The following is a 21,419-nucleotide window of genomic DNA, read 5'->3' on the forward strand; positions in this document are numbered from 1 at the left end:
TAAGATGTATGGCTACAGCCCTCACAGTCTTCACCAATTGCAGCACAACATTTCGGATGTGACTGTAGCAATTCCAGCTGTCCAGCTCTGATTCGCCTTCAGCGACTTGCTTTCCAGGGCCCGAAAGTGTCCAGAAATGAGTGGTGGTCACTTTCAACATCTGCCTTAGTCAGGAGAGTACTGTAGTTCTTTTGTATTTCTTTGTACCTCGGAACTCCGTTTCCGTTCACTTTTAACTGCCCTACCCTGTACAAAGTCGTTGATAAACCTCAAAGCTTTATTTCTTCCTCCAGAACTTAATTCCTTCTCCAGATTTATCTCTGGTTTCATTTGCTCTTTGTTCAGTGTACAGATTGATTAACGTTGGGGATGGGATTCAAACATGTCCCACTCTCTTCTCCTCCGCTGATCCCTTTCCTGCTCCTCGACTCTTATAACTGCCGTCTGGTTTCTGTGCAAGTTGTAAGTAGCCTTTTGCACCCAGTGTTTTACCTTGCTTTCTCATCATTTCTAACACCGTAATTGTGTATTCCTGTCAGTATTGTAACGAGGCCGGTGCCATTCCAAAGTACCATTATCCATGATGGCGGCCTTGACGTCAGAGTCATTATGAACTGTTTTCATAACACCGTCACCATTCCAAAGCATCGTTAGTCGACAACAACAAGGTCGCACGCAATGTATCCGGCACGTGTTGCCTCTCTAGTCTTTATTACCGTAGCGGGTTGTGACATAGAGAGAGTCCATTCCTAAGCATCGTTAGGCGACAACAACAAGATCGCACGCAGTGTATCCGGCGCGTGTTGACTCTCTAGTCTTTATTACCGGCGCGGGGTTGTGGCATAGAGAGAGAGTTAGCGCCATCTCTCTCTATGTCGCAACCCCGCGCATACATACACGCGCTAGGCAGGACCTATATAAATCAATGCACGACCTACCTCACTCTCACACTGCTCGTATACTTCATTCATCCAATACTTGTCACGTCTTCGTAATTAAACGTGTAAAAATGAAACGATCACGAACCGCCAGTGACAGCAGCAGCAGCAAACGTGCTCATGTGGACGAAGTTCCATTCCCTGGTAAGTACATTTTCAGTATTCTGATATCTACACCCTTTAACTCTGTGTATGAGTGCTACATATCGTTTATAATGCTCTCTATAAAGACCGCTCCTCCACTTGTTCTGTGTGTGTTCCGGCTTACGTTTTTTACCCTTTTGAATCTCTCTCTCCATAAAAATTGCTTATCCACGCCTTTTTTTTTTACCTCTAACTTGGGTGTCTGAATCTTTTATTTTAACTGTTACATTTGTTTTGTACTGCTCTCTATAAATATTGTTCATCCACGTGTTGTATGTTACGTGTTATACCCGTTTTCGATCTCTCTCTGTAAAGTTTACTAAGTCTTTTAACGGATTCTATGTTTGTGTATGTGTTAAGTCTTATATCCGTTTTGGACATCTCTATGTAAAGAATGACTTTCCACATGTTGTATGTGTTATAATTAATTTACCGTATCCGCTATAAAGATAGAGCTTCCACGTGTTGTGTATCTGTTATATTCGTTGTGCAGTGCTCTTTGTAAATATTTCATTTCGTTCCTTTTTTTTTTTTAAATTTGCTGGTCCGCTTATTTCTCTATCACTTAACTGAAAGCACACTTCCCTTTCCATATGCGATATTATATTCAGTCTCCTCCATCTTTCCAGATTTCTTCCAGCAAATCATGGCTGATCTAGACAACCAGATCGAGATGGAAAGGGCTCAAGCGCAGCTCGAATGTAAGTACATTTATAATACAATCATACTTCTTAAACTTAATTAATTTCATCTAATATATACCCGTTTCCTGATTGTATACATTTAGTCCTCATAAGCCGGTCTTTTCTTTGTAGATGCGCCTAATTCAGCATTCGGTTCAACCACGCAAAACGTTCAAGGAGGCGGCGGTAGCGCTCAAACGGCGCCCGCCACACAGGACACTCAGTCTTTAGAGGAGGAGGAGACCAACCTGCCTGACCCGTTTGAGGAGGAGATCAACCTACATGAGTGGTTTGAGGATCTACTTGATTTTGGCAATGAGTTGCTCAAACCATGGAGTCAGAGCGGAGAAGGTGAATACTTTTGAACATTAACATTCCTTCACATAACCGCCATTATCTACTCTTATTGTTATTATTTATCGCTCTTTTAAATATAAATCACTAAATTAATTTTTTTTCCTTATTTATCTTACAGGTATATCACACGGCGTAGGCCGTGTTCCTAGAGCGGTGGTTGCGGGGGCGGGACTCGGGCGCACCGAACCGCACGCCGCGCCTTGCGTAGCCCCTATAAGGGCTTCGCGGGAGACGGATGCAGAACACGCGCCAGCTCCTCCCCCAGCGCTGTCGCAACCGTTTGGTTGCGCAGCCCGTCCGCCGTCGCCACAGCCTGGCCCTTCAAACCGGCTGTCACCCCCTCCTCCTCTAGAAGCAGCAGCTCACCGCCGCCGCCCACGCAAGGTATGCGTTCCGAGACGTATACCTCTCCCCGCAAATGATGATGATTACGATCACCCATCACCAGCCCATTCATCTATCGGGTGGACTCCTAGTTGTAGCAACAGTAATAATAGTAATTTCCTTATGGCTAGCGGTAGTTCTCTCCCCCGTCCTATCGATAACGAATTCGATCAGAATAACGGCGTAATGACTCCCTTAGAATACTCAGCAGTTGCTAGAGCGTTTGAGGGGCGAATCTCTTTCACCAGAATTGAGAATCCAGGCGGGAGGTATCGCGATCCTGTAAGGTTTTTGGAGGCGTGCCTCCCCGTCTTGGAGACCGAGCTCCTCAAACTCTTAGAAGATCCGGAATTTAACACCTTTAAATGTAGTGCTGTGTTATGCTGTGAACATCTTGGACCTACTGATAACAAACAGACCCGAACTTTTCGACTCTGTAAGCGCAGAACAGGGAATCAGTGATCATAAGGCCGTTGCAGCATCCCTGAATATGGAAGTTAATAGGAATATAAAAAAAGGGAGGAAGGTTTATCTGTTTAGCAAGAGTAATAGAAGGCAGATTTCAGGCTACCTAACAGATCAAAACGAAAATTTCTGTTCCGACACTGACAATGTTGAGTGTTTATGGAAAAAGTTCAAGGCAATCGTAAAATGCGTTTTAGACAGGTACGTGCCGAGTAAAACTGTGAGGGACGGGAAAAACCCACCGTGGTACAACAACAAAGTTAGGAAACTACTGCGAAAGCAAAGAGAGCTTCACTCCAAGTTTAAACGCAGCCAAAACCTCTCAGACAAACAGAAGCTAAACGATGTCAAAGTTAGCGTAAGGAAGGCTATGCGTGAAGCGTTTAGTGAATTCGAAAGTAAAATACTAGGTACCGACTTGACAGAAAATCCTAGGAAGTTCTGGTCTTACGTTAAATCAGTAAGTGGCTCGAAACAGCATGTCCAGACACTCCGGGATGATGATGGCATTGAAACAGAGGATGACAAGCGTAAAGCTGAAATACTAAACACCTTTTTCCAAAGCTGTTTCACAGAGGAAGACCGCACTGCAGTTCCTTCTCTAAATCCTCGCACAAACGAAAAAATGGCTGACATCGAAATAAGTGTCCAAGGAATAGAAAAGCAACTGGAATCACTCAACAGAGGAAAGTCCACTGGACCTGACGGGATACCAATTCGATTCTACACAGAGTACGCGAAAGAACTTGCCCCCCTTCTAACAGCCGTGTACCGCAAGTCTCTAGAGGAACGGAAGGTTCCAAATGATTGGAAAAGAGCACAGGTAGTCCCAGTCTTCAAGAAGGGTCGTCGAGCAGATGCGCAAAACTATAGACCTATATCTCTGACGTCGATCTGTTGAAGAATTTTAGAACATGTTTTTTGCTCGAGTATCATGTCGTTTTTGGAAACTCAGAATCTACTATGTAGGAATCAACATGGATTCCGGAAACAGCGATCGTGTGAGACCCAACTCGCTCTATTTGTTCATGAGACCCAGAAAATATTAGATACAGGATCCCAGGTAGATGCTATTTTTCTTGACTTCCGGAAGGCGTTCGATACAGTTCCGCACTGTCGCCTGATAACCAAAGTAAGAGCCTACGGAATATCAGACCAGCTGTGTGGCTGGATTGAAGAGTTTTTAGCAAACAGAACACAGCATGTTGTTATCAACGGAGAGACGTCTACAGACGTTAATGTAACCTCTGGCGTGCCACAGGGAAGTGTTATGGGACCATTGCTTTTCACAATATATATAAATGACCTAGTAGATAGTGTCGGAAGTTCCATGCGGCTTTTCGCGGATGATGCTGTAGTATACAGAGAAGTTGCAGCATTAGAAAATTGTAGCGAAATGCAGGAAGATCTGCAGCGGATAGGCACTTGGTGCAGGGAGTGGCAACTGACCCTTAACATAGACAAGTGTAATGTATTGAGAATACATAGAAAGAAGGATCCTTTATTGTATGATTATATGATAGCGGAACAAACACTGGTAGCAGTTACTTCTGTAAAATATCTGGGAGTATGCGTGCGGAACGGTTTGAAGTGGAATGATCATATAAAATTAATTGTTGGTAAGGCGGGTACCAGGTTGAGATTCATTGGGAGAGTCCTTAGAAAATGTAGTCCATCAACAAAGGAGGTGGCTTATAAAACACTCGTTCGACCTATACTTGAGTATTGCTCATCAGTGTGGGATCCGCACCAGATCGGGTTGACGGAGGAGATAGAGAAGATCCAAAGAAGAGCGGCGCGTTTCGTCACAGGGTTATTTGGTAACCGTGATAGCGTTACGGAGATGTTTAACAAACTCAAGTGGCAGACTCTGCAAGAGAGGCGCTCTGCATCGCGGTGTAGCTTGCTCGCCAGGTTTCGAGAGGGTGCGTTTCTGGATGAGGTATCGAATATATTGCTTCCCCCTACTTATACCTCCCGAGGAGATCACGAATGTAAAATTAGAGAGATTAGAGCGCGCACAGAGGCTTTCAGACAGTCGTTCTTCCCGCGAACAATACGCGACTGGAACAGGAAAGGGAGGTAATGACAGTGGCACTTTACGCCACACACCGTTGGGTGGCTTGCGGAGTATAAATGTAGAAATGTAGATGTAGAACTGAGTCACCCCCCTAAACATCAAGGTGAGGCGGAGACGGCTACTCTGCATTATATATGGGGTGACAATGGCGTTATTTCTCGGAGCACATCGATTGCTGAGTGGTATCGAGAATCCACCTTGAGCGCTATTATGGCCCGATTTTCCGAGATGGAAGTACGTGGATCCGCTAAAGCGCTCAGCAGTATACCACACCTCGACATCCATATACATGTCTATGATCCAATGAATGGAGGGTCCAGTTATATTAAACTCCCTATAGATATTGAGAAAAAGCAAGCATGCATTAATGTTCAAAATAAGTATGATAATGCGTGTTTTGCATGGTCAGTCCTGGCTTGCGAGAGAAATTACAATTACAAACATCATCCCGAGCGTCCCAGCAGTTACAAAGTCAAAGATATTAAGAGACAGTATAACTTTGACGGAATAGAGTTCCCTTTAAGAATCCAGGACATACCTAAGTTTGAGGCTCAGAATACCGCAATATCGGTCCACGTTTATGGCCTGGAGAAGAAAAGCAAGTCAGATGAGCAGAACAAGCATACAGTAGTAGGCCCCCTCCATTTCTCAAAATTTGCAGGTGAGCGAGAGTTGCATGTCAACATGCTGCTCTTCTCCGAACGTGATAATTATCACTACGTCTGGATCAAAGACATGTCCCGACTCATTTCCTCCCAGTTATGTAAAAATGATCATAAACAACATATTTGTATAAGGTGTTTGAATTATTTTTCATCTTAAGAGTTATTAGCAACACATCTATTAGATGTGGACCCGGTACGTGTTGTTATGCCCACTGAGGAAAATAACTTCATTAAATTTAAAAATGCTCACCACCAGCAGCGTTGTCCTTTTGTTGTGTACGCCGATTTTGAATGCTTGCTGGCTCCCATTACTCGTTGTGAAGGGAACCCCTTAGCCTCACACACAACCTTTACACAAAAACACGTACCTTATGCGGCGGCGTTCCAAGTTGTATGCGCATATGATTGTAAACTTAACAGCTATCAGTCTTATGTAGGGAACGACCCGGCGGTTTGGCTTCTCACAGAGCTTGAAAAACTTTCTTGGCAAGTTCACAAGCTCTACAGCATCAATATTCCCACGACCAAATCAAAGGAAAATGATGACTTGTATGAAAAGGCTGTTAATTGTCATATTTGCGGGCTGGTCTTAGAAAAGCGTAGACTCCTCGTAGAGACCATTGTCATCTTACGGGTAAGTTCCGCGGTGCAGCCCACAATGCATGCAACTTGAAGTATCAGTTACCTACACACATACCCGTCTTTTTTCATAATCTGAGCGGGTATGACGCTCATTTTCTCGTTGAGCACTTGGCTAAGTTCGGTATGAAGAATGATCAGATCAATATCCTGCCTGAAAGTGTTGAAAAGTACATTTCTTTTTCAAAACGAATGACGCCTAAAATTACGCTCCGCTTCCTTGACTCTCTACGATTTATGCAAACTTCGCTTCAGAAACTGGTTGAGACTTTACCTCGGAATGATATGCATATCACGCGATCTGCATTTACCGATGAGGAAAAGTTTCAACTTGCGACGAGGAAAGGAGTTTTCCCGTACGAGTATCTTGATAGTATGGCAAAACTCAATGAAACCAGGCTTCCCGACATAACTTCTTTTACCAGTACTCTCACTGGCGATACCATAACTATCACAGATTATGAGCATGCCGTTAATGTATGGCAGGAATTCAACATCCCCAATTTGGGAGAATATGCAAGGTTATACATGGACACGGACGTTCGTTTGCTTGCAGATGTTTTCGAAAAGTTCCGGAGTGTATGTATGACCACGTACTCTCTGGACCCTGCCTTTTATTACACGGCACCTGGGTTGTCCTGGGACGCTATGCTAAAAAAAAACGGATTGCAACATTGAACTTTTGACTGATGCTTCAATGCTTCTATTTTTGAGCGAGGGATCCGCGGTGGACTTTATCAATGTGTTCACAGACACGCCAGGTCAAATAATCCGCGGATGGGTGTCGAGTACAACGCATCCCTTGATTCTAGTTACATTTTGTACTTAGATGTTAACAATTTATATGGGCATGCTATGAAGCAACCGCTGCCGGTTGCCGGGTTCCAATGGGTGCCTGAAGACGAATTGAAGGGATTAGGTGGACAGATAATGGGTCTTGCGGCCGATTCTGATGTAGGGTATGTACTTGAGGCAGACATCGCGTACCCTAATAATTTGCATGGAGAGACAAGCGACTTGCCGTTATGTCCAGAGCAACAAATTCCACGAGGAAGCACCATCCCTAAACTGATGGCCACTGTTGGGGATAAGCAGAGGTATATTATTCATTATCGTAACCTCCAGCAGTGTCTCAGATTAGGAATGGAGCTCATTAAAATTACCCGGGCAATCTCCTTCAAGCAATCCCCCTGGTTGAAGGAGTATATTGAACTAAATACCGAAAAGAGGGCGGTCGCGAGTAATGATTTTGAAAAAGACTTTTACAAATTAATGAATAATTCCATTTTCTGTAAAACTATGCAAAATGTAAGAAATGAACGCGATATTGTTATTAGAACCGCATGGGAAGGGCGTTACGGCGTGAGAAAATGTATAGCCAGGCCAAATTTTAAGCGTGCCACCATCTTCAATGAAAACTTTGTTGCTGTGGAGATGTCGAAGACTGCAGTAGAGTTTATGAAACCCATCTATTTGGGGATGGGTATACTCGATATCTCCAAATTCTACATGTACCGATTCCACAATGAGTTTGCGAAACCTCATTTCGTAGATCCAAAATTACTTTATATGGATACAGACAGCTTTATCTACTGGATCAAGAACTGTGATCCATATGAAGTAATTAGGTGCAATGGTAAAGAATTCGACACCTCTTCTTATGAGGTCAATAATCCTTATGGTATTGTTCCACAGAACAAGAAGGTTACCGGTCTCATGAAAGACGAGTCGAATGGTTTACCAATTGTAGAGTTTGTGGGACTGAGATCGAAAATGTATGCATATCGCACAGTAGACGGGGGCACTCTGAGACGGGCAAAGGGTGTTAGACGGATCGCGTCTCGTGCGCTTACGGTCGAGGAATACTTGCAGTGCCTGTACGGTCGTAGCGTTGAAGGCGCTCATCCGCACATGGTTCAACAAACTAGCATTCGATCACGAGTTCACGAGGTGTACACTGTGCTGCAGTCTAAAGTCGGACTGTCTCCTCATGACGATAAAAGAGTCATTTGTGAGGATGGGGTGGGAACCCTCCCATACTCACACTATTTACTTGAAACGAAAGTAGGGTGGGGTACTCTGGTTGAGTGATAGAGAGGGAATGAGCGTGTGAATGTTACGAATGTGGGCTACGCGTGGAAATAGTATGGCTCTTTTATCATAGTGTAAATAGTTGATGAGAGTGTTTTTTTTTGCTTGTATCAGTTTGCGTGCTTCCATGCATGTCTGAGTGTGCGAATGAGCGCGAACTTGTGTTAAGTGTGTGTGTATGTAAATATAATCATTATTTTTTCAAAGAAAATCATAATAAATAAAATAGTCTTTATATCTACATATTGCTGACCATTATTAATATATATATATATGAAAAGGCTATAAATTTAGTCAATTAACTTCTGTATGAACAAAAAAAAATAATAAAATTTTCTCACGTAATATATGCATCACTTCTAGTCATTATAGAGCTTAGATTTTAGTTTGTAAGTTTCACCTACCGCTAGCCACTCAGCCAGAACTAGTTTTTAAGTGTATGAGTTCCACTAATTAAATTCTTTCTATATGTTCAATTGCTTGTTCTAGCGGAAAATGTTTCTAGACGTCCACTTTAAAGAAAAATATATATGTTCACATTGTTCTTGTAGTTGAAAATCTTTAAATCGACTTACTTGGAAAAAAATATATATTCAATTTGTTGTTGTTCTTTTCGAAAATGTTTAGAGCCATTGACTTGAAGCAAATAGGTTTGGTATTAATTAAAAGTGCTTTGTTTTTCTGGTGGAACTTCATTAGCGATATTAGTTACTTTGTAAGATAGGGTAGCACCTCTGCATTAGCTTTAAAATTATATATATATATATATATATATATATATAATTTATCTGAAGAGAATGCTTATATATATTTCTTAATTATCTAAAATTGTTAAAAAAATTATCTAAAAAGATGTGGAATTTCAGATTTTTGGTTAAAAATCTTATATCTGTAAACTCATATTTATATATAATGTGAAAAATGTTAAATTCTGAATTCAATAATAAACTCAGTTATTTCCTTCTAAAAAAAATGTTGTTATTATTTGATACCCTAATAATGATTATTCTTTTTATTAAAAATATTATAAATTTATTTATGTGTGTATGCAGAATACGTACATACAGCCACATCGCAATGCATAAAGTTATAAGGTTTCCTGCTTTTAATCACAAGTGCCGGGCTTCTGCTAGTTGTCACGAACACACACAGCCCACTGCAGCGCTATCTCTTACAGTCCTACGTCAACAGATACTTTAGAGATCGTAATCTGACACATCGCTTTCCACAGCGGCCGCGAGGCCGGCAACTGGTGCAACCCCCTACCAAGCGTCAGCGGCTGCGCGTGTCTGCCGATTTCGACGGAGGCCGCGAGATCGGCATCTGACGCATCCGCGCCTAACTATGACAGTAGGCTCATTCCACGTCAAAGGCCGGGGTATGTGTCTCTCTCGGACAGTTCCCTTCATATACAATATAAAAAGAATAAACTTACAATACTAGGGACGTTGGATGTCATAGAAAGAAAAAACACTCAATCTTATAAATTATTATTTATTTGTAATAAAAGTGAAAAGTAATTTTACATTCTCATATGCAGATACAAAAGCACTTTTTTGGTAATCGTTCTTCAGTCGATGGATTGATGGACAAACGTACCATTCAAGGTCTTGAATAGATGCAAATTTAAATATTTGACGCATCCAGGAGGTTTTGTCCTTTCCCTTCACGTAAACGATGGAGTCCTTGTGATCGAATAATTTAAGTGCGATCACCACATCTTTATAGGGTATGCCGGGATCATCCCAGTGAATTTCATGATAAAAATTAGTTAACCACAATGCACTGGTCCGTGTTTTACAAGATTTCACTTGCGTGAACGGTCTTGGTGATCGAATATTTGCGGAGAAGGTTTCAATTATTCCTGCGTCTTGTGTGTAGGCCACAAAAGCAACTTGTTTAAATACGAACTGTCTTCGCTCTCCATCATGGAATCCTTGAACATCTGCAATGATCTTCACAGGCTGAGTTGCCATCGTCAAATGATCAATGCACAGGACAGCATATTTTCATTTGTACAGCTCGTTGCACAACACCTGTGAGCGGTGAGTAATTGATTATTCTGTCCTGTAGGACTAATGCATATGCAGCGGTGTGTTCTGGGAAATTTGTCGATGATTCAAATTCAATTCGAACGTCTATAGGTCCAGACATAATTATCTCATTCTGTTTAGAGCAGTCTATTACAATGATCGGTGAAAGCTCTTTGAACTTACGAGGACTCAGTAGACACCCCCCTCCCTCTCCTTCAGCAATTTCATAGTAAGAAGGACGAAACCTTGCATACATGTCATACGCGAGGCTGTATACATTTTCATTCCATTGCAGATGTAGATTGTCATATGGGTAGAATTCTGAATTGAGGTAGACTTTGGCGTTAGTTAACTTGCAGTTATCGAACACGGTGGAATCGTTTGATGTATTTGCTCTTCTATCAGTCTGAAACGCAAGTATAATGAATCTGGGTGTCTCGATATGACTGGAGGTCTTAATAGCCCATGTTTGTCTGCTCGCGGTCGGTAACACTGGATACTCAAAGATCTCCCATGAGCGGAAGGTCAGTGACAGAAATGTACCTGAATTCAACACTTTCAAAAGCTTCAATCGTTCCTCGTCGGATACACTGACGTGAGGCATTTTCCATATTAATTTGTTGATTGTGATCCTATTCTCTTCTTGAGCTCCTTGAATGTACGAGTTATTGTCTGTCGCACTCCGCACGAGAATAAGTTCCTGTTTAGCGTTCATAATAATCTGTCTCATATCCTCAAAATATCCCATAAGTATTTTTAGAGGTATGCATGCAGTAAATCGCTTGTACTCCTGGGGTGTTCTACCCTCCGCATCGTCTATGAACCATCCAGCATTTTCTAAACTGTGCAGATCTGCTGGTGATGCCGAGACGTATGTTTTAAGGGTCGATGTTAGACCAACATTGCGTGTACGATCAATCTCAGAACCATTCAGTTCATAGCGAATCTCTTGGAAGAGGAATGCCAATGCGTTGCGTGTCAGCTTGGACCCCACTGTATCGGTGCCATCAGTTTTCTTGAATGACCCTTCGAGATATATGAAACTCTTGCACGGAAGAGTGAGTGTGTCCTGGTGTTGTATGACAATCCTGATTTCATCATTCTTGTTAAACGTGGTTGAAGCGTAAGATTTATGAGAGAAGTATTCTTGACGTATAATTCTGTCATCATACTCTACTGGATTGGTTATATTGAGTGATGACGTCATTGCAGGGTTTGAGACCAACTGATTTAAGAAATTCGTAGTTCACAGGTGTTATCAGTTTGCTGTTCAGTAGCGAAGTGGTGCGCTGTGTATTGCGTGCACTTGTTTTATACCGCAAGCCCATCTTGTTTTAGATGTAATCGTATAATGATTTCCTCACCGCGAAAGTCGACAAGTTTATTATTCTGATCCACAATACGCAGCTCCAAATAGCCCAATGTCTGAGCAGTCACTGGAAGGTATATTGCATTGGCAGGTGTCTCAACAATCTTATACCCCGCTGCAACTGAGGGGAAGAATCCGTAAATAGTGTGAATGAGAGTATCGTTGAGATAGGAATTCATAGCAATGTTACACTCGACACGTATTGTGCTGACTGGGAGTATATCCACAGACTGATTGGACTTGTAAAATTTAGTTGGATCTTTCTTCAAAATCTGCCCTTTTGTGAATCCAAGCAGGGGTTCTATTGAATGTTTCTGGCTAAAGTCAATCGTTGCATTTAGAGTCCTTATTTCAGATTTAAGTGTATTGATGTTTGCACGTAGTTCAATACCTTTTTCAGACTGTTTTAAGAGTTCGTTTAAATCGTCAATATCGTATGCATCAGATTCTATTTCAAGAATATCTTTTTCACCATTAATATCGAGATGCAGTTTATTGTTAGTGTTGGTGATATTCGGGATGCTGTTGTACGTCTCCAGTCCAATCAATGCAACACTCCACTGACCTGCACTCAAATCAATTGGTGGGAAGTAATTTGCACGCAATACAGATGACCGTCCTTTCAACGTCAAAGTGTACGACATTGCATCTGAACGTCAACTGATGAATGAAGGTTTAAACATCCTGCTTATATACGTTAGTTCTTGTTCTTATTCTTCTTCTTTGTGAACGTCAAGAGAAAGATGATGCAAAGATGCCCGCAGAGGTATGTATTAAAGTCCTGATACCGTTGATAATTGTATAGCACATGTCTTCTGTGAGTGAAGTATTGCTGTAATTCTTCGGGTGGTTGCAGGTCACCAAAGGAGTCGAAATAGTAGACTACCCCAGCGTCTTTCATAACGTACGCCACCCAGTGGGTGCCAGGACCTCCGACAACATCTAAATTCACAATACCGCATTCACCAGTTTTCCACATAGTCTTAGGTAATGTATCCCTCATAAACACACCACGGAATCTTGGTATCTTGAATTTATGTCTAACAAACTTAAGAAGGTCTGTATTTGTGAGTGGTCGATCTGGTAGGACCGCTATTGGGCTTTTTTTTTTATTTATGAATAGACCAAGACCCTTCTTGTACGGTTTCAAGTATAGACCTTTTCCAATGACTGCTGCTTCCATCATGCGGTTATGTCTTCTCGCCTCTTCTAACTGGGTTTGCGAGTTTTGCGCATTCTTGACTGTTCGAGCGATAGCTGCAGCCCCACCGGCGAGCGAACCTACCGCTGAGAACGCGGAGAGGGCTGGGATGAAAAAAGGAATAAAACCGCCGGATGTCTTGGGTATCGGTAGAATGCGAGGTGCTTCAACGGATCTTCTCGTTGGTGATTCTTTGTCCTTCATTGCGTTTTTAGCTGCATACATCGCTGTCAGGATACATTTCTTCAAAGAACCCTTCTTGTTCTTCATGTTTAGTGCGCGACGTGCAGCGTTCATAACGCGCTTGAAATTCTTCACTCCTAATCCTAACTTGATTTTTCCGCGCATGGTTTTATCAACTGCGAATGCTGCGATGCGTTGACCTATACCAATATCTTTTCTTTTCCGTATCGCCTTAGCTTTATCAGCTAAAATCCTATCTGCAATGTGACGACTTGCTTCGTATGCAATGTCGTGTTCCATGCACGCTTCGTCAAGCAGATTCACTCCCTTATCACCTCGCGCCAAGCGTTTCTGAAGCTTTGTCCCAGGTCCGCAGTAGTTATACCCCGGGATGTGTAATTCCAAAGGTAGTTTGTCCAGAAGACCACCGCCTCCTCTAATGTGCCCTCGATCGCGCATGTCAGGCTACTGTGGTGGTTGTGGACGATGAATGTTCATTATATAGCAAATCCCTGGCATCAATCCAACTGTTTTGTGTAGCAGGAAAACCAAGCCATTTGACTAGGGCTTTATTTCCAAGTCGTCTTATGACTCTCTCCACGAGAAAAAGATCTGGTTGTGAGCTCTTCTGCATCTCCTCAGTGTAGAAGGAGCCTGCAATTTCTTCACCTTTACTGTCTTTCAATAAATAAGTTCTAGGATTCGTTCGCTGCACATTTGAAACTGTAAATATCTCAGTTGACCAGTTCGGTAGGTATGATTTCTCAAATGTGGTCTTGTGTTTTGAGATACGCACCAAATCACCTACATTAAATTTCTGTTTGCGTGGATCCAGTATCTTAATGTGAAAGTATACCGTATCCATGAGTGTGTTATCACGAACATCAATTGGCCGCAGCCGGCCGAAGTGGCCGTGCGGTTAAAGGCGCTGCAGTCTGGAGCCGCAAGACCACTACGGTCGCAGGTTCGAATAATGCCACGGGCATGGATGTTTGTGATGTCCTTAGGTTAGTTAGGTTTAACTAGTTCTAAGTTCTAGGGGACTAATGACCTCAGCAGTTGAGTCCCATAGTGCTCAGAGCCATTTGAACCATCAATTGGCCGCATTTTTATTGTGATATGTTTGGTTCTATTATATTGAGCAATTACTTCTGGGAGGATATCTGTCCATTTGTATGAGCCACGAAGGTTAAACCGCATCCACATTCTGCCTTTTATTGTTCTGTTCAAGCGCTCTACGATACTTGCCTTCATGTGAGTGAATGTCGAGTAGTGATGTATTCCATACCGCTGCATCACTGTCTTGAAGTACCTATTGTAGAACTCACGACCATGATCGGTTTGGAGATTGTCCGGGCATCGATTGGTTCCTATCTGTAGCAAGCGTTCAAAAGCATCAGCGACATTTGGTCCGGTTTTTGTCTTGACTGGTACTGCCCATGCAAATTTGGAGTATGTATCAATAACAATTAAAATGTATTTGAAGCCATTTTTCTCATGTGAATATTGTCGCATATCTACAAGATCAGCTTGCCACAAGTCATCCATCCCTTTAATCATGACATGCCTGCGCGGCTATGTTTTGCGTGCTGGTTTGTGTAGTTCTCGAACTACGGTCTCCATACTTATTCGATGATACCTCTCTCTCGAAGCTCAGAGATTATGGAGATAACTTCATTTGAATGAGCTGTATTACCTGCAGCAGCTGATGCCATGAGCAGACGTAGTCGATCTATTAGTTCGTTGGGGTCGTCATAATATATATACTGAGGGACTCGATTGTTCACTGTCTTAAGACCAATGTCAATACCATCTCCGCTGCTGGCACCGTTGTTGTTGTTTTGGTCTTCAAGTATTGGTTTTATAATGGTTTTATACTTCCTGTTGGTTAGGCTTTTGGTGATCTTGTGTACACCAGTCATGTGTAGTATTTGACGGTACGTGTCCTTATCACTAACTGAATAATTTATAGGTTTTTTAGTTGGTCTTAGGAAAATAAGATTCATTAAGCCTGGTGTTCGGTCAAACTGTCTATCAGCTATTTGTATTTTGTCTTCTGTTACAGTTATGGGATGCGTGCCTAACATGTATGGCCTTCCCGAGCTAACGCCGAATGTTCTATCTATCTGGCCTGGTGCGTGACTAATAATGAATTCATCAATGGCTTGACTGTCGTTTTGCGTCGTTTTTGTTTTTGGTGAGAGCTGTCGGAGAGACTCAGTAACGGGCTTAAAGGTCTCTCTTAGTGTTTGCTGACGATCAATATACCCTAACCTAAGCAACCGTAATTTCTCTCGGACTGCTTTACGGGCTTGAATGACTTTCTGTTTGGTCGTCGACATCTCAACGTATACTAATCAGACGTCTCTGCGACATGAGTCTTTATATATGCATTCATTTTCTTCAGCTTCTTACTATGATCACGATCACCCTTATCGACAACAATGAGGTCTACATCTATTTTTCTCTGAATATGATCGACCGTTTAGTTCCCTGCGCATACTTGCAACTTTAAGAGCCATAGCTTGAATTTTCGCATCCATGTACAAGCGAATGTTCTGTCTGTGTACACCAATCATCTCACGTTGAGAGGTGGACATACGCGCGAATTTGTCCATGGTATGACGTAGACTGATGTGTTAACGTCTATTACCTTGTTATATATGCAAAAATTCTTGAAAGTTTCGTCTGTATCTACCATCATACAGTTTTCTTGTTTTATCAATAACGAGAAACCCATACTGTGAATGGTTCCAACAGTCTGCACATATCTTTAAGAAATCATTGAACGACATATCCGTCCCCACATGTGCTTGGTAAATGTGTCTTAAATTAAGATTGTCTTGCTTGAAGGCTATAATGAGATTTGCGTTATCCCTAACAAGTTGTTTGGGGATTCTGGAATATGTTTGACTTAGATAAAATACACTCCTGGAAATTGAAATAAGAACACCGTGAATTCATTGTCCCAGGAAGGGGAAACTTTATTGGCACATTCCTGGGGTCAGATACATCACATGATCACACTGACAGCACCACAGGCACATAGACACAGGCAACAGAGCATGCACAATGTCGGCACTAGTACAGTGTATATCCACCTTTTGCAGCAATGCAGGCTGCTATTCTCCCATGGAGACGATCGTAGAGATGCTGGATGTAGTCCTGTGGAACGGCTTGCCATGCCATTTCCACCTGGCGCCTCAGTTGGACCAGCGTTCGTGCTGGACGTGCAGACCGCGTGAGACGACGCTTCATCCACTCCCAAACATGCTCAATGGGGGACAGATCCGGAGATCTTGCTGGCCAGGGTAGTTGACTTACACCTTCTAGAGCACGTTGGGTGGCACGGGATACATGCGGACGTGCATTGTCCTGTTGGAACAGCAAGTTCCCTTGCCGGTCTAGGAATGGTAGAACGATGGGTTCGATGACGGTTTGGATGTACCGTGCACTATTCAGTGTCCCCTCGACGATCACCAGTGGTGTACAGCCAGTGTAGGAGATCGCTCCCCACACCATGATGCCGGGTGTTGGCCCTGTGTGCCTCGGTCGTATGCAGTCCTGATTGTGGCGCTCACCTGCACGGCGCCAAACACGCATACGACCATCATTGGCACCAAGGCAGAAGCGACTTTCATCGCTGAAGACGACACGTCTCCATTCGTCCCTCCATTCACGCCTGTCGCGACACCACTGGAGGCGGGCTGCACGATGTTGGGGCGTGAGCGGAAGACGGCCTAACGGTGTGCGGGACCGTAGCCCAGCTTCATGGAGACGGTTGCGAATGGTCCTCGCCGATACCCCAGGAGCAACAGTGTCCCTAATTTGCTGGGAAGTGGCGGTGCGGTCCCCTACGGCACTGCGTAGGATCCTACGGTCTTGGCGTGCATCCGTGCGTCGCTGCGGTCCGGTCCCAGGTCGACGGGCACGTGCACCTACCTTCCGCCGACCACTGGCAACAACATCGATGTACTGTGGAGACCTCACGCCCCACGTGTTGAGCAATTCGGCGGTACGTCCACCCGGCCTCCCGCATGCCCACTATACGCCCTCGCTCAAAGTCCGTCAACTGCACATACGGTTCACATCCACGCTGTCGCGGCATGCTACCAGTGTTAAAGACTGCGATGGAGCTCCGTATGCCACGGAAAACTGGCTGACACTGACGGCGGTGGTGCACAAATGCTGCGCAGCTAGCGCCATTCGACGGCCAACACCGCGGTTCCTGGTGTGTCCGCTGTGCCGTGCGTGTGATCATTGCTTGTACAGCCCTCTCACAGTGTCCGGAGCAAGTATGGTGGGTCTGACACACCGGTGTCAATGTGTTCTTTTTTCCATTTCCAGGAGTGTACGTCAGCACCCATATGGCGACCGAAAGAGAAATATTTGCGAATTTGGTCTTGGTTTTCTACTGCAACATCGTCAAATATGAATACTGTGTTTGGTTTTGTTTCTTCAGGTGGGGGGATATCAGAGCTTTCACTGAATGTTGTGTATGTAACGCCATCTACACCTCGAAATATCTCATGCAATAGCTGATACTTGGGTTGAAAGAGTGTTTTTGAGAATAGACAGACATGTTCAAATCGGACACCTTGCACATGAGTTAGCAGAGTCATGAGGACATTAGTCTTGCCGCAGTTGGGTGGGCCTACAATAATTGCTCTTATTATCGGGAAGGAGAATTCCGTTTTTCTTGTTCTTCTTCTTCTTCTTCTGCTCTTCACTTGAATCTTCACATGACCAGTCACCGACAACAAAGTCCTTGTGGTGAGGGTGCTTCACCCAGCCAGCCATGATAGTAAATGAGCCATGTACAAACAAGTACTTGACATATATAGAAAATATAACTGAGAGGATAATAATAATATTTGTGTGTAGCCAGTATAGTTCGATCAATTAACCGATTGAGCTATACTGCCTACACGAGGAACACATGTATGAAGAGTAAGGTGGTCATAATTTGAGTAGAATTAAAAAATTATTGGATCAATTTGATTATAATAGGAGTGGTGGTCTGAAATAAAAGAGAAACAGGAGATAAGATTAAATATAAATTATTTATTTAAAAATCATACATTGGATGTACTATTTCTGAGGTGTTATCATAATCTGCACGTTTCTTCTTAGAACCTGTACAATATATACCAAATAATTCTCTTTGGTTGGCAATAAATTCTGCACGTATCTCACGCAATCCGATAGGTGACTCTGAGTACTCTGGTTTTTGACACACGCATTTCAATTGGATGTCTGTAGTTTTAATGGCCATATGCGAACGAAGATGCTGCTCAAAATCATCAATATGTATATTATTAACACGTAGAGAGTTTTTAACATCACTATATGCTGCCTCTATGCTAGGAACCCAACGATTCAGTCTCTCGAGAGCAAACCGTATAGAGGAGTCTAGGTTGAATAATTTGATAGCTGATGGATGCCTTAGATAGACGCTGTCGACACCTGATTTAATGCATAAGGCGCAGTCAACATATACAGTAGTAATGGAAAGTGTGACATCGGCAAGACGAATTTCTGGTGGGGGATGAGTTGGATCATATTCGGTGGTCATTTGTTGATTGATGTAGCGCTCTGCATGACAGATCCCGGCCCAGTCGAACTCGGAAATCGGGACTTTAACACTTTTGGAAATATTTTCAATCTCCATTATAGCTTGGATCCCCCAGACATGATGGACGTCTATAGCAATGTTCACACGTTTGGAACCACTGGAGGTTAAATTATATGTCGTGGTGAATAGCGTAGCCGCACTAAACGTATTCTTTTTATTTACAGTATCTAAACTCGGTGGTTGCACTATCACGGGAGTGTTCGATTGTGATGAGTTATATGTAGGCATCCAGTACTGACCACCATTTAGTTGATCTTTAACACCACCAGTGGTTGAATTCGTTGTGTGGTGAGCAGATCGAGCGTCTTCATCACACAAGTTGCTGAGTGGGATGGAGAGCAGCAACTCCTTGTCCTGCTCCAACATGTGAGCTACAGGATCCCACGTGGTCGCTACTGGATCAAATGAGTCGGCTGTCGCTGGTGTAGGTCCGGATGAGATGGTTAACGAAACTAATGATGATGCAGGTTCGGACGCGTCTGCGGAGCTAAGCATGGTTGCGTTTGACTCTGTTGAAAAAAGAAGATGAATGATTAGATATTAGCGAATAAGTGAAAACATTGAATAATAAGGATAATGAACGAGATAGAATAATGTGAAATATGATACTTACTTTTCCGTTTGATCCTGTTCTGAGTGACTGCACTGGAGGTCGACTGGTGCTTCATGATTGTTCTTCTTAGTCTCCCGCTGACTGAGTGACCAAGACTGAGGTCCCGGAACTTAACCTATATATGTCCTACAATGAGGTCATAGGATAGTTGAATCCTATTGGTAGAAGTCGAACATGTGACTCAATTAAGGGATCGTATTGGATACAGCCATTTCCACCACCCCACAAAACCATCAGCTGACTTGATGACAGATTACTCTGGTGGCGGTAATAAAGACTAGAGAGGCAACACGTGCCGGATACATTGCGTGCGACCTTGTTGTTGTCACCTAACGATGCTTAGGAATGGTGACGGTGTTATGAAAACAGTTCATAATGACTCTGACGTCAAGGCCGCCATCATGGATAATGGTACTTTGGAATGGCACCGGCCTTGTTACAATACTCCTGTCGCCATTTTCTCTTAGTCATAAATGTAGGATTTGCCTTTCCTTAACCAATGTTATAAGAAAAATCGGAGGGTCAGTACTGCCTCGAGGGTTCCTACATTTCTCTGGAATCCAAATTGATCCTCCAGGATCTACATCTACATGATTACTCTGCAATTCACATTTAAGTGCTTGGCAGACGGTTCATCGAACCACAATGACACTATCTCCCTACCATTCCACTCCCGAACAGCGCGCGGGAAAAACGAACACCTAAACCTTTCTGTTCGAGCTCTGATTTCTCTTATTTTATTTTGATGATCATTCCTACCTATGTAGGTTGGGCTCAACAAAATATTTTCGCATTCGGAAGAGAAAGTTGGTGACTGAAATTTCGTAAATAGATCTCACCGTGACGAAAAACGTCTATGCTTTAATGACTTCCATCCCAACTCGCGTATCATATCTGCCACACTCTCTCCCCTATTACGTGATAATACAAAACGAGTTGCCCTTTTTTGCACCTTTTCGATGTCCTCCGTCAATCCCACCTGGTAAGGATCCCACACCATGCAGCAATATTCTAACAGAGGATGAACGAGTGTAGTGTAAGCTGTCTCTTTAGTGGACTTGTTGCATCTTCTAAGTGTCCTGCCAATGAAACGCAACCTTTGCCTCGCCTTCCCCACAATATTATCTATGTGGTCTTTCCAACTGAAGCTGTTCGTAATTTAAACACCCAGGTACTTAGTTGAATTGACTGCCTTGAGAATTGTCGGTTTCTACATTTTTATTCTTTTATTTATTATTCGGTGCAGTTGTGGATGCTCTTGCTGTTGAAGGTGAGGCAGGCTATAGAGTGGTCGACAACTGTCGTCATAGGAAAGTTGGACGAGAGCGGAAATGATTAGCAAACAAGTTAACACAGTAAACAGAAGATTTACATAACTTAATGACGTCCATGGGGTGGTATCGACACTAGATACCGCACTTGTTCATTACCTGGTGGAGAAGTACAGAATAAGGAAGGAAAGTTGCACCAGACACCTGATATCTGGATATGAATTACAGCCATCAATATTCAGATCAAGAGAAGCTCTTTGTGCAGGCAGTAAAGCGAATGACGTCTTCTACTAGCACCAACCGATTACTGCTATGTGTAAGGTGAATCAAGAGATGTCGAGGAGAATGTTTCGGCACTCGTATAATTTTACTATAGCACATGGAAGACACTGACCAGCTAAGGGACTGGAGGAACGCGATGCAACAAGACCTTCAAGTAGTGGCGATACGTCACCGCACAGGCAGTCGGTCAGTGTGAAGAACTGAGAGATGCACAACGCCTTATTGGTTGGAGAATGCCGTATGAAACCCGTATTGTGGCAAATGTTCTCGAAAGTGGCGAAGGCAGCTCTCAAGGTATAGATGTTTTGTGTCTCTCTGAAAACCGTGTAACCGCAGGGATGGGGAAGTTAAATTTAACGGATTACAGATTAGTATCTTATTCATGT

The sequence above is a fragment of the Schistocerca cancellata genome, chromosome 2, assembly GCF_023864275.1.
Source record: "Schistocerca cancellata isolate TAMUIC-IGC-003103 chromosome 2, iqSchCanc2.1, whole genome shotgun sequence".
Lineage (NCBI taxonomy): Eukaryota > Metazoa > Arthropoda > Insecta > Orthoptera > Acrididae > Schistocerca > Schistocerca cancellata.